Raw genomic sequence first — 12,535 nt, 5'->3', positions numbered from 1 at the left:
TATAATATTTGTTTGAGGGTTACACATTTCTCTTAATTTATGTTTGAAGCACTCAGAGTCTTCCCACGTTTCAGCCTGTATCACAATATGGCGGTACTCCCCCTCCCCTGCATGCACAGCAGGTGCATACACAAACAAATATTCTCCCTCAATGGCCTCTGAGACAGCTAAATTGAGAAGTATAAATGTTCCTGTATGTGCGTCTTTATCAGAAAATGCAGCCTGTATGAAAATATATTCTTGCTCAAACACTTGCCAGTTCTCAGCAATATTATTATCAAGCACCAGCGGTTCAGTTCTGTGAAATCCCTCTGCCATGACAACAAATTTCTTTTCAACATAAATATAGACCTGGCACTTGTAATACTGCTCAAGTGCACAACAATCTCTCCAAAGATGCTTTATTTTAACACTGCAAATACCTCGACACTCTGGACACTTCAGAAACTTTGAAGAGTCTTAGATATTGTGAAAAATTCATACATTGTGAAAAAATTCTGACATTTTAGCCTTTTTGAACATTTTAAACACTTTGGAGATTATTTCAAACACTTTAATTGTTATGCCGCTACCTCAGACATTTTGAACATCTTGGAAATTATTTTGCACACTTTGAATGCTATGCCACATGTTTGGCGACTGAAAATCATTTGAAATGAATTTAAGTAACTTTGAATAACCGCTGATCTGTTTGTGAGTTCACTCCTGGATATTACTTCTAACTGTGTGCCTCATGGTTTGCGAGCTACTTCAACTTTGCATCCCACCCTGACACCATGTCGCATGTCTCTTCTATTCAAATGAGACACTGCGGCACAGAATGCATTTAATTTGTTTATTATACATGCACACATCAGGAGCTGTAACTTGTACATTCACTTTGTACTTCATATGCTTACTGACTGACTTGTTACTTCTAACACACAAACATTTATTTTTTATTTATTTTTATTTTAAATTTGTTTACCGGGAAAGTCCGACTGGACACGGGTCCATTTTCAGCGGAGGCCTGGGAGAAAAGGTCCAAATAACAGTACATTACATAAGAGAAAATACGGGCAACATATAAGAAGACATATCATCATACATATTAAGAATATAAATAGCACATATAAGGAGAGAATAACAATGTCTAATAATAAATCATTTAAACAGTAAAACATACAGATTTGAAAAATTGAGAGTTGCATTTTTTTATTATTTTTTTGTTCTAGAAGATTGTTATTAGTTCTGTTGAGAGCATAACATTGGTTGAACAGTCAAACTGTACTGTAAGGACATATCATTGGATAAACAAGTATACAATGGGAAACAGAGAGGAAGCAGTTGATCCTTAGCAGAATCCTAGCACAGTCTAGTGGTATGGATTAACCTGGGGAGCAACATGTACATCTCCATTCAAGCTTGCACTCACACTGACTGACTAAAGAAAATGGCACTGATATCACACATACTCAGTAACTTATATGCACATGCTGGTTTAGCTACAGTGGCTGACTAGGTTCAGTATGCACACTGATCTACAGGCATGACTGTTGTAAGTAGGAGAGGGGTACCAAATTGAGAGAAATGGTGCAGTTAATGAGACACTATGACTTCATGTAGAAAATGAGAAAATGGGGGGGTGGGAGTTGAAGATGATGATGAATAAAACAACACTACACTTAAGCCCAGGAAGCATTTTATATAAATATAAATGCATTTAAAAATAAATTATATTAAATGGACTACCATGTTATGTTTTTAACTGTATAATTCTTCCTTCCTTGTGGACATTGCAAGATAATAATGAACCTTACAGGAGTGTGAAGGCCCTCTGCTTGCAACATCAAGCCTCACAACCCCCTGGGAAAGCTGTTATTTCCATATAATGCTCCCTCTGTCAGGCATGCAGTTTGTTTGTTGTCTGCTCCTGCAGTGGTGGCTGTAGACACACAAAATGACACACATTCTGATAATGAAAGTAACAACTGTGGGTAGATAGGGCATGAAAATGAAAAGGGACCCAATAACTCATGACCGCCATCTTATCCATAATACAGCTCTTGTCCCCTTATGACCATAGACCTTCTCTCCACCAAATGCTTCAGTTCTGCCACAAACTTACAGACATGTTTGAAAAGGTCTAAGATGTCCTGGTCTGTGAGGAAAGCTCTGCTAGTGAACTGAAATGTCAGCATAACATTTCTACCTGGACTTTAAACCATTGGCATCATACAAAAGAAATGTCAGTAGGTTAGTGGCTGGAATCACATCACCACCTTTCTATAAAATATTCCCTCTGCCCTGTTGGGCATTTGCTTTTCTGAAGGCACATGGGATGAAACTAAGCACAGATTAGACAGCTGTCACGACAGTAAATGGGGGGGTCAGAAGAATCTGAAAACTGAGATGGAAGGGAAAATAATAGAACAGGTTAACAGCTTCAAATAGGTACATACATACATACATACATACAAATGTTTAAAGCACGAGCATTAAAGCCCTTCTAACTTGCCAATATGCCAAAACATTTGTTTCCATAATAAATATCCAGGCTGTTCTTAAAAATATCTAAACTAGTACTTGCTTTAATTATACCACAAACTGCAGGCCAATTCCACTGTAGTGCTAAAATAATTTATTGTAAAAAATACAATCCAAGTGCAATTTTCTTTCACAAATGAATAGTATGTTAATAAGTATTTAATGTGTTTTAGGTTTTGATTATAATGCTTTTTTATTTAATTGGTTAATTGAATAAATGGGTGTGATGCATTATAAAAGGATGTTAGGATGAATGATTATAGTATACTCTGTTAAAGGCAAGTGTGGCCAAGGCACTAGAGAAGATTCATTTGTGAAAGAAAATTGCACTTGTATTGTATTTTTTACAATAAATTATTTCAGCACTACAGTGGAATTGGCCTGCAGTTTGTGGTATATTTCAAGTTTTGGCGTATTTGATTGTGGTTCTTCTAGTACTTGCTTTAATGTAATGTGCTAGTCTGTTCCAAGCATCAGCTACTTTGTCAGAGAACCAATACATACACTTCTCATTCCTATAGAATCTTCTACATAGGTTATCTGACAATTCTCTAGTACTTTTTGATAACCCCAAACATTCCCAGAGGTAGTTGTCCCTAAATGCCCTATATACCTGAATAAGATCTCCTCTTATATATCTATAAGAGACACTGTACAAGTTCAGATATTTTAGTCTTTCATAATAATTTAGATTTTCACATCCATGGATGCCCTTAGTATAGTTCCATTGTACTCTTTCCAGTTTTTTCATGCTTGTTTTCCTATAGGGTTTATATATTGTTATTCCATACTCAAGTTTGGGTCTAATTTAACTAACAAATAATGACTTCATTATGTTTGAGTTCCTAGACTTTATAAATCTTTTTATACAACCTATAGTTCTATAACTATCATTGGCCAATTGGATGATAAGATTAGAAAAACTCATAGCTGAATCTACTACCCATATACCCAGGTCCTTAAATGAGTCTACAGTTTCAATCACTGTGTGCTGTATTAAATATTCACCTTTCAGTTTATGTCTCCCAAATCTCATATGCTTAGTTTTTGATGTATTTATCAACATATTATTCTCCTGTGCCCAAATGGTCAATTTAGTCAAATTATTTTGCAGACATGCCTTATCTGTAACACTTGTAATCAGTTTACTCAATTTCAGGTCGTCAGCATATAGACTGTAGAACACCTGAGATGAAAAAGTAAGGTCTGAAAGATACAATCTAAACAAGTAAGGGCCTAGTACAGAGCCCTGTGGGACACCTTGACTGTAACCAAGGATTTCACCTGTCCAGTTGGTGTGTGATACTTGCCATGTCATATTTGTAAGTCAGGCAGCTATTCATCTTTTCAACAGTACATCAATAGCTTGTTGTACTAATTTATTGATCAGTGTTTTGTGCATGACCCTATCAAATGCTGAAGTTAAATCTATATAAATCACATCACAGCACAATTTTTCATTCATAGCTGTTATTATATTTTTCTAGAACATCATGTTACAGGTGGTAATAGATCTATTTTCAACATATGCATGCTGATATATGGTAGTCCCAACCTATCCAGTTCTGACAATAACTTATCCAGTATTACCTTCTCCATTATTTTTCTACAACATGAAAGTAGACTTAAGGGTCTATATGATTCTGGGTTTGTCCTACTCCCCTTTCCCTTAAAAACAGGATTAATAAGTGCATGTCTCCAATCTTGAGGAATCTCCCCATATTTATATGACCTAGTGAATAATTTTATTTTTTATTTATTTTATTTTACATTTGTTGACCGGGAAAGTCCAACTGGATATATGTCCATTTTCAGTGGAGGCCCAGGGAGAAAAGCTCCAAATACAGTAATGAAATTTTGAAAACATAGTTAAAAAGGATTTTTGACTATTAAGACTCAACTTAAACTTTAAACATAACTAATATACATATTTTTACAAGTACAGTAATAGAGAATAACATAACACAGAGAGTTATTACATAGCTAAATAAAAATTCTTTAGGAATAGTTAAAAAAGGGAAATAATCAAAGCAAGAGGAATCCAGTACCAATAGACTTAAAAATGAGAAGCAAAAGGGAGGCAGTGTCAGTCAGGATTTGAGCATGGACATAGCCATTGTGATTTTAGGAAGGTTTTAAGTTGTTGTTTGAAAAGAGGAGTGGATGTCAGGGATGTTAGTTCTCTTGGAAGTTTGTTCCATGGGATACCAATTGAGTTAGTAAATAGGCAGTCTCCAGATTTGTTATTGGATTTTAGGGTAGAGACAAGTACTCTGTTAGCAGATCGTACGGTTAAAAGATTTTGATAGGGGCTAATAAAGTTTCTGAGCATGGGAGTATTTGAGGAATGATGCAGGATCTTGTGAATGATTATGAGTTGCTGAAAAAGAAACTGACTATGCAGTTCTAACCATCCGAGAAGTTTGAGATTTTTGCAGTCGTGGGTATAAAATGGGGCATCAGTGGCAAATCTGGCTATGCTGTTATAAGATGTTGCCAACTTATTTATATTGCTTTTGGAGAGGTTTGTATATATTGGTGAGGCATATAGGAGGGTAGAGATTAGGTGAGTTTGGGCAATAGTAGTCCTGGCTGAAGGAGTTGAGTAAGAAAGGATTTAATTTTGTACAGGGAGCCCAGTTTCCTATTAACCGATTTGATAGGTAGATTGATATGAATGTCAAAATTAAGATTATGATCAATTGTTATCTCTAAAAGTTTGGTGGTTGTATCAGGATCTATTAATGTACCATGTTTAGAGATGACTGTGAAGTTTATGGTGGGGGATTTCTGAGTGGGAGTGAACAACAGTAATTTAGTTTTTTTAGGGTTAAGGAGGAGACAGCGTTGATGGAACCAGTTTTCTACTAAGGTAAATATTTTTTGAGTTGTGGCTTGAAGTTGGGAGGGCGAGGAGGCAGCACAGATTAAGGTTGAGTCATCAGCATATTGTATACAGGTGGTTTGAGGAAGGGAGGCTGACAGATTGTTAATGAATATAGTAAAGAGGATCGGTCCCAAAATTGATCCTTGTGGGACTACGAGAGTAATAGGGAGCAGAAAGGACAGTTCATTGTCCCAGAGGACTGCTTGCTGTCTGTTTTCTAAGTAAGATTGAAACCATTTGACTGTTAGTGTATCTAATGAGAGAGATTTAAGTGTATCTATCAATAGTTCGTGATTCACCATGTCAAATGCTTTGGAGAGGTCACTAAACATGGCAGAGGATAGGAGATTGTTATTTCGATTTTTATTTATACAGTCTGTAAAGGATAGGAGAGCTGTGGTGGTGCTATGATGTGGTCTAAAACCGTGTTGGCAGTCTACTAGAAGGTGATTTTGGAGGAGATGAGTAAGAAGTTGGCGATGAATACATCTCTCCATAAGTTTTTCTATCGGTGAAATTAGGGCTATTGGGCGGAAGTTTGAAAGTTCACTTGAGTTACCTCCCTTGTGGAGAGGGTTAATATGTGAAACTTTCCAGATGTTAGGGATGGAACATTCTGTAATGGTTTTGCTAATTAAAATAGAAATGGGGAAGGCAAGTACTCCAGCTGCTAATTTCAAATATTCTGCTGGAAGGAGATCAGCTGATGGGGTACAAGGTTTGAGTTTCAGCAGTAGGTTGTGTATGTGAGATGTGGGAATGGGTTGTAGTTGAAATAGCGGTAATGAACTAGTCGACACAGGTGAGTTAGATGTGGACACTACTGGTAAAGAATTGGCTAGAGATTGGACACTTTCAGAGAAAAATTTGTTGAAAATGTCAGCAATTTTGGTAGAAGAATGTTGAGTCAAATTAGAGGGGGTGGGTGTTTTAGAGTGGCCAGGATGAAGTAATTTATTTATTCCTGACCAGAACTTTTGTGGGTTTTGATATTGGGTTTGTTGGTATTGTAGGTAATAGTTTTTTTTTTTTGTCAAGGAATATGGCTTTCTTAGTGGCATTTCTCAGTTGACAAAAGTTTAAGTGATCAGTTTGCCTTTTTGTATGTCTCCATTTAATCCAGATTTTATTTCTAAGTCGCATTTTTTGCCTAGTCTCTTTTGTGAGCCAGGGAGCTGGTTTGTTCTTAATTCTGATCAATCGAGAAGGGGCATGGTGGTCTAGTATTTGTAAAAATGTATTATTAAAGTATGATACAGCTTCCTCTAGAGGTAAGTGTTTTAAGGGCGTCCAATTGCAAGCTTTAAGCTCAACTTGAAAGTTAACTGGGTTTAATTTTTTTGTATTTCGGGTGGTTCTGAAGTTTACTTGATTGGGTATTGAGGTTTTTAGCTTTGTTATAAAGGTAAGAGAGTGGTCACTGATATCATCGGGAAGTATGCCTGTTTTATAAAATTGGGGGTTACTGTTAACTAGTATCCAGTCTAAAGTGGTTTGTTTATTGCTATGTTTGTGAGTTCTTGTAGGGTGGGTGATGGTTTGATAAAAGCCATGAAGGTTAATGAGGGTAGTAGGATTATTGGCAGTGCAACTTTTCCAGTCAATGTTGAGATCGCCAAGGAATATGGTTTCTTGGGGGAAATTTGAGGAGAGCCAACATAGGATGTTTTCAACAGTATTAATGTTATTACCTGGGGGGATGTAGGAGCAGATAATATAAATGGATTTATTAGCATTAATTAGAAGCTTGGCTATTAGGATTTCGTCATTGCTAGGTAAAGGATGAGTAATATCTAGGGCAGAGAGTTGCAGCTCAGATTTATATAATATTGCAACCCCACCTCCTTTTTTGTTAGGGCGGTCTAATCTAATTATGTTATAGCCTGGGGGGATAATATCATTGTCCTTGGTGGTTGGTTTCAGCCAGGTTTCAGTTAGGCATAGGATATCAAAGGAGTGTAAGTCTAATAGGGCATGTAGGTGGCTAATTTTATTATTTAAACTATGGATGTTTAGGTGGGCTATATGGAGAGAGATTTTGCTAGAAGAGGGGGTGCAGGAGGTGTCTGGATGGGGGGATGGGGAATAAGGGATCTGAAAATTTGGGCCTGGGTTAGGATGAATGTCGCCATGTAGTAGTAAGTATTGTTGTGGTATAAAAGACAGTTTCAGTAGTTTATCAAGAAATGGGATAGTTCTTTTGGTTTGGAAATATTTGAAATGGATTGTTCTGTGAAACTGAGGTTGAATGTAGGCTGATGAGGATGTAATGTTGCAATGGGATTTTGAAGTATAAAGGGTGAGAGGGGTAGTTTGTTTTAAGGGGGAAGGAATTTCAGTTAGACATAGGGATTCATAGCAAGTGAGCTTAAAGGATAGAAGCAGAGGGCAAAGTATTACAGATAAGAGGAGCATGTTGGAGCGTGTTTTAAAGTTAGAGATGGTAGGAGATACCCTGTGGTAGGAGATACAGGGAGAGTTGGTATGTACTAAGCGTGAATACAGGGAGACTGAAGTGAGAACAGTGGGGCAGTAATGGGGAGGGTCTGTGTAGTAAGGGATGAGTATAAAGGATTGGGGTGGGACTATGTTAAAGGATTAGAAGAAGATAAAGAGGAAAGGAGGGAGTGGCTTGATAAGTATGTAACGAGGTTAGTTAGGTTAGTAGATAATGACTGAAGTGGGTGTGGTTTAATGAAGTATAAGGTTAGCTGCAGTGAGGGGGTGTGGGATATGGGGGTAGGGTAGGGGAGCGGAGTGAGCCCGCAGGGCAAACGGAGCAGGTAGAGCTGGAAGGTAAGTACAACAGAAAAAAGTATCAGCTGTCTTTAGTGTTTTGGCTTTAAACTATTGAAATTAGGGGGAGAATAAAGGTAAAGCAAACTGTTAACAATACAAAAATGTAGCAAAAAGATTATGAAGGTGATATTCAAATTTAAATCCTTTAGCAAGGGGATTAGGACAGTAATAGTCACTACAAAAAGGATTGGGACTTCTAGGCTAGATATTTAAAAGCTATGGTAGAATGCTGCCATCTAGTGGTCAGCGGGAAAAAGGCAACTGGGAGAGGTAAAAGCAGGAGTCTTAATTCCAAAGTAAGGAGATATGGTAAAAAAAAGACTAGGTAGAGGCAGTGGGTAGGGGTCTGCATCTGGCTGCTAGATCTCTCATAGAAGGGTTACCAAATAAGTATAATCAGTACAGGTACTGATGATAAAGTAGGTAAATTGCAACATACATGAAACAATGCTTCTTTTGGAGTTTACTCTTTAAAAAGCCTTGCAAGCAAACAACTTCAGGGGCGTCTTCAGATTTAGTAAGAGGAATTATCCTTTAGGTTTACGGCAGGGAGGGAGCACCCAGATCACTTTACTGAAAGAGAGGAAAAAGAGAACACTGAGTTAGCAGATTGTAGGTATGAGAGTGGGAGGAAAAAGAGGAAATTATGGGAAAAGACCATGAAGTACTAGACAATAGAGAAATAGTAAAAGTGACAAGGTGAGAGATTAGAAGGAGAGAATATCAATAATAGAGTAAAGTAGATATGAGGATGAGAGAGAAAGGAGGAAGAAAAGGAGCCAAAAGGATGGGTTATATACAAAGAAAGAAAAAGAGAGGATAAGCTTGGAGGACAAGTGAAAAAAAGATTTGGTTTGCAATGGCAAAGAAATCAAATGAAGAACTATAGCATACATACCTCAAACAAGAATGCAGTTCCTAATTCACCTTCTATAAAAGTAGGAAGGGAACTGGGAATATCCAGGTCAACAATAAGCTGAGGAATATACACAACCAATGCATGCACAGTTCAATTTTGCAAAGACACAGAAGACAACTTTACATTTGGTAAAACAAGAAATCACAGTACATAATATCTTAGCTGTAGATCACACTTTAAATTATTTTGTCACTAGTACAGTGTATGAGCTGGTCAAACTGATTACAGAAAACTATCACAAATATATTGAACTCATTTTAAACATGGAAAACTCACATGTGAGACAAGGATCAGGATTGTCAGTCACCAAGGCGCTAAAAATGTTAACTCACTGACACATTTGTAATTATAGAAAAAGGACTATAGAATTAGGTAATAGCCTGATTAGAACCATAGGTGTAGGCAAACAACTTTGCAAGCTCTCCAAATGTGAGATAAGCCAGTCGTCAAAGTGACTTCATGATGTATACTACTTTAGTTATCAGAAATTAAAGCCTGGCTCTAAATCAGAAAAAACACTCAGTTCCAACAGATGCAAAATCCATCAATATGACCTAGTGAAACCACTCGCACATAGTACAATATCATTTGTAGTATCAGCAAGTTAAAAAATGCCTTGTATAGTTAAAATCTACAAATCGCCAGAGGGCTTCCATAGAAATAACCACCATACAGGAAATTATGAACAACAGCCCACTTGCAGAAGCATCTTAGAAATTGGCGCCAATTTCCATTTGGGCGTGCAAAAGAAGAGTAATGCTTCCGTTCCTCTTAGGTACTACTGGCCCCTAATCTTGTAACTGGAAGGGAAAAAAGAACCCTTAAGGTTCGTTAATAAGGAAAAAAAATAGGACTCTATTTAATTGTAGGGTCTTTGCGCCTAAACAGTTCAGGAGTAGGCAGCAGGAAACATACACGCAAAAGCAATTAAAACAGATGCGTATTTCATGTGCAGTACACAGAGCCGAGAGTAAAAATTCCTTGCAGAATAGCCCAAGCCCCAAAGGTGTCTTGGGTGACTTTACGGCATTATTGGAGTTGTTGCAAGCATGTAACATGGAATATTAACCAGCCAGTTACTTTAGAGTAGCGATCCTAGCATTACATTTAAGTACTTAGAAGTAGCGATGGTCATAGCCATGCTCTTAACAGGGGAAAAAAGTCAAAGCTGACTATGATACTAAAATTTACCTAGCATTTCTACTGTAACCTCTTATAATACAAAGATTAACTCTGAAACTTATAGGATAAGCCAATACTATAGCAGTAACCTAACATGCAGTTTATAGCTATGATGTGATTGTACTTAAGCAACTAATTGCGGGAAATACAGGCTCTGGACAGGCAGGTTATTTTTTGTAAGTAAATACAAGGAAAAAATACAATACCAGCTCAGGCAACCAATGATACATACACACATAATAAATAACAACATAATAGATGTAATGGCAGTGTAAGTTCTTGCTTAAGTGCTCTCAGGTCATTGTTACTTATTCCATCACCTCCCTATGCTTTGTTTGGATCCAGTTTGCATAGTTCTTTTTCAATATAATCTAACCTGATTCCAGTATCTGGGGTTACCTGAATGTCACTAGGACAACTTATCACCCCTTTTGTGGAGCCAAACTGTTTTGCATAAGATTTTGCAAATATATCTATAATCTGTTGTGTCTGAGAATACATTTTAGAATCTGCACACAGTTTATCAATTTGTGCATCTTTACTCCTTCCACATCTTATGTATCTATAAAAAGGTTTCCTATTATGCTCAATATCTTTATATAATTTTCTTCAAAATTTTCTTGATCTTGTCTAATACTATGCTTAATCTGCTTGTCCAGCTCATTGATTTAAGTTTTCAAAGTTGTAGTTCGACCTCTCTTCCATTTCTTATATTTTTTGTCTCTCACCTTAATCAGGTATCTTTTTCTTATGCAAATATAAACCCATGATGTTACGTGCCTAGATCCTGATGTTAAACATTTTTTTGACTTTTTGCACTCAAACAATTTCTCTTTCAAAACTTTCCACATTCCATTTGCAGTTTCCCACTGAACACCTCACTCCAGTTAGTTTTATATAGTAATGGTTTTGCTTTCCTATAATCTGTAATTAACCTGCTGTGCATTGGCTTAGATTTCAGTTTGACAGAATTATCTAGCAACAGATTAACCTTTATGACCCCATGATCACTGCACATCAATGGTGGTAAAACTTGACTTGAAGTTACAGTAATTTCTTTGGGAACACAAACAATATCTAGTATATTCCGTCCCCTGGTAGTTTTTTTTTTTTACAATCTGAAGCATTTGTTGTTCCTGAATATACTCTGTGAATAATTTCTTTACTAGCGTTGTTGAATCAATATTATTCCAGTCTGTTTTTGGTAAGTCCCCAGCTAATATTATTCTTCCCTCCTGCATTTCATGTAAGAAATGTATGAATTCCTCTAGGTCATCTGCACTTGACTTTGGTGGTCTGTACACTCCAGCAATTGTTATATGTTCCAGGGTTGTCTTTATTGTCACAGTTACACAGTCTATAGTATTGGTGTTATCACTGAATATGTAATAATCACAAGTCTCATAGCTATCTTTAATCCCTATCATAACACCTTCACCTGATTTTTTGTTAGAATGTCTGTTACAGTAAAAACATTTATACCCTGACAGAACTGGTTTCCAGTCATTGTTCTTTAACCATGTTTCACAAACTATAACAACATTAATCTTGTGGGAACGTAGCAAATTTTCTAATAAAAAAAATTATTATTAATGCTCCTAGCATTAACAACCACCAGAGATGCATTAAATGTTGCTATCTGTGAACTGTTACATTTTTGACCTGCCAAAAATCTTGGCTAGTGTTTGTCAAGTATTGCAAAATATCTGCTGAAAAATTCTCTTCCCTGATCTAGACAAATGCACACCATTCTGTCTGAACATGTGTGCCCAAAAGAAGGTAGGTGCAGGCTTTTTAAATACTGGTTTAATTTCACCAGTTAAAGGACAAGGACAGCAGGTTGAGGCTGTAGGACAGGGCAGAGAGTTTTGGAGGCTACAAAAGGTACAAACTAGAAGAAATTGTGTGCTTTGGCTTGAAAAGTGCATGAAGTCACATTTGTCATCATCCCGTACACATCCTGCACATCTGTACACTTCTGGTGTAGCCACATTCATGGAATATAGGGATAAAGACCTTCCTTTGCCACAGGATTCCTTAACTTGAGGGGCTTATGTGCCCATAGAAGCTGGCCCAGGAAGATGGGAGTGAGCTGCTGCCTCTGGTTGGCCCATCATGGAGGGGTGGTACTGGTTTGCTACAAGGGTAACACCTAGTAGGAGCAACAGGTTTTACCTAGTGGAGTCCGAGCCTTTCAAGTGTCCTCTTTTGTGGAGCACCTG

This window comes from Protopterus annectens, chromosome 2.part0 (genome assembly GCF_019279795.1).
Source record: "Protopterus annectens isolate FY-2018-M chromosome 2.part0, PAN1.0, whole genome shotgun sequence".
Taxonomy (NCBI): Eukaryota; Metazoa; Chordata; order Ceratodontiformes; family Protopteridae; genus Protopterus; species Protopterus annectens.
The sequence above is the reverse complement of the archived record's forward strand: the minus strand, read 5'-3'. Positions refer to the sequence as shown.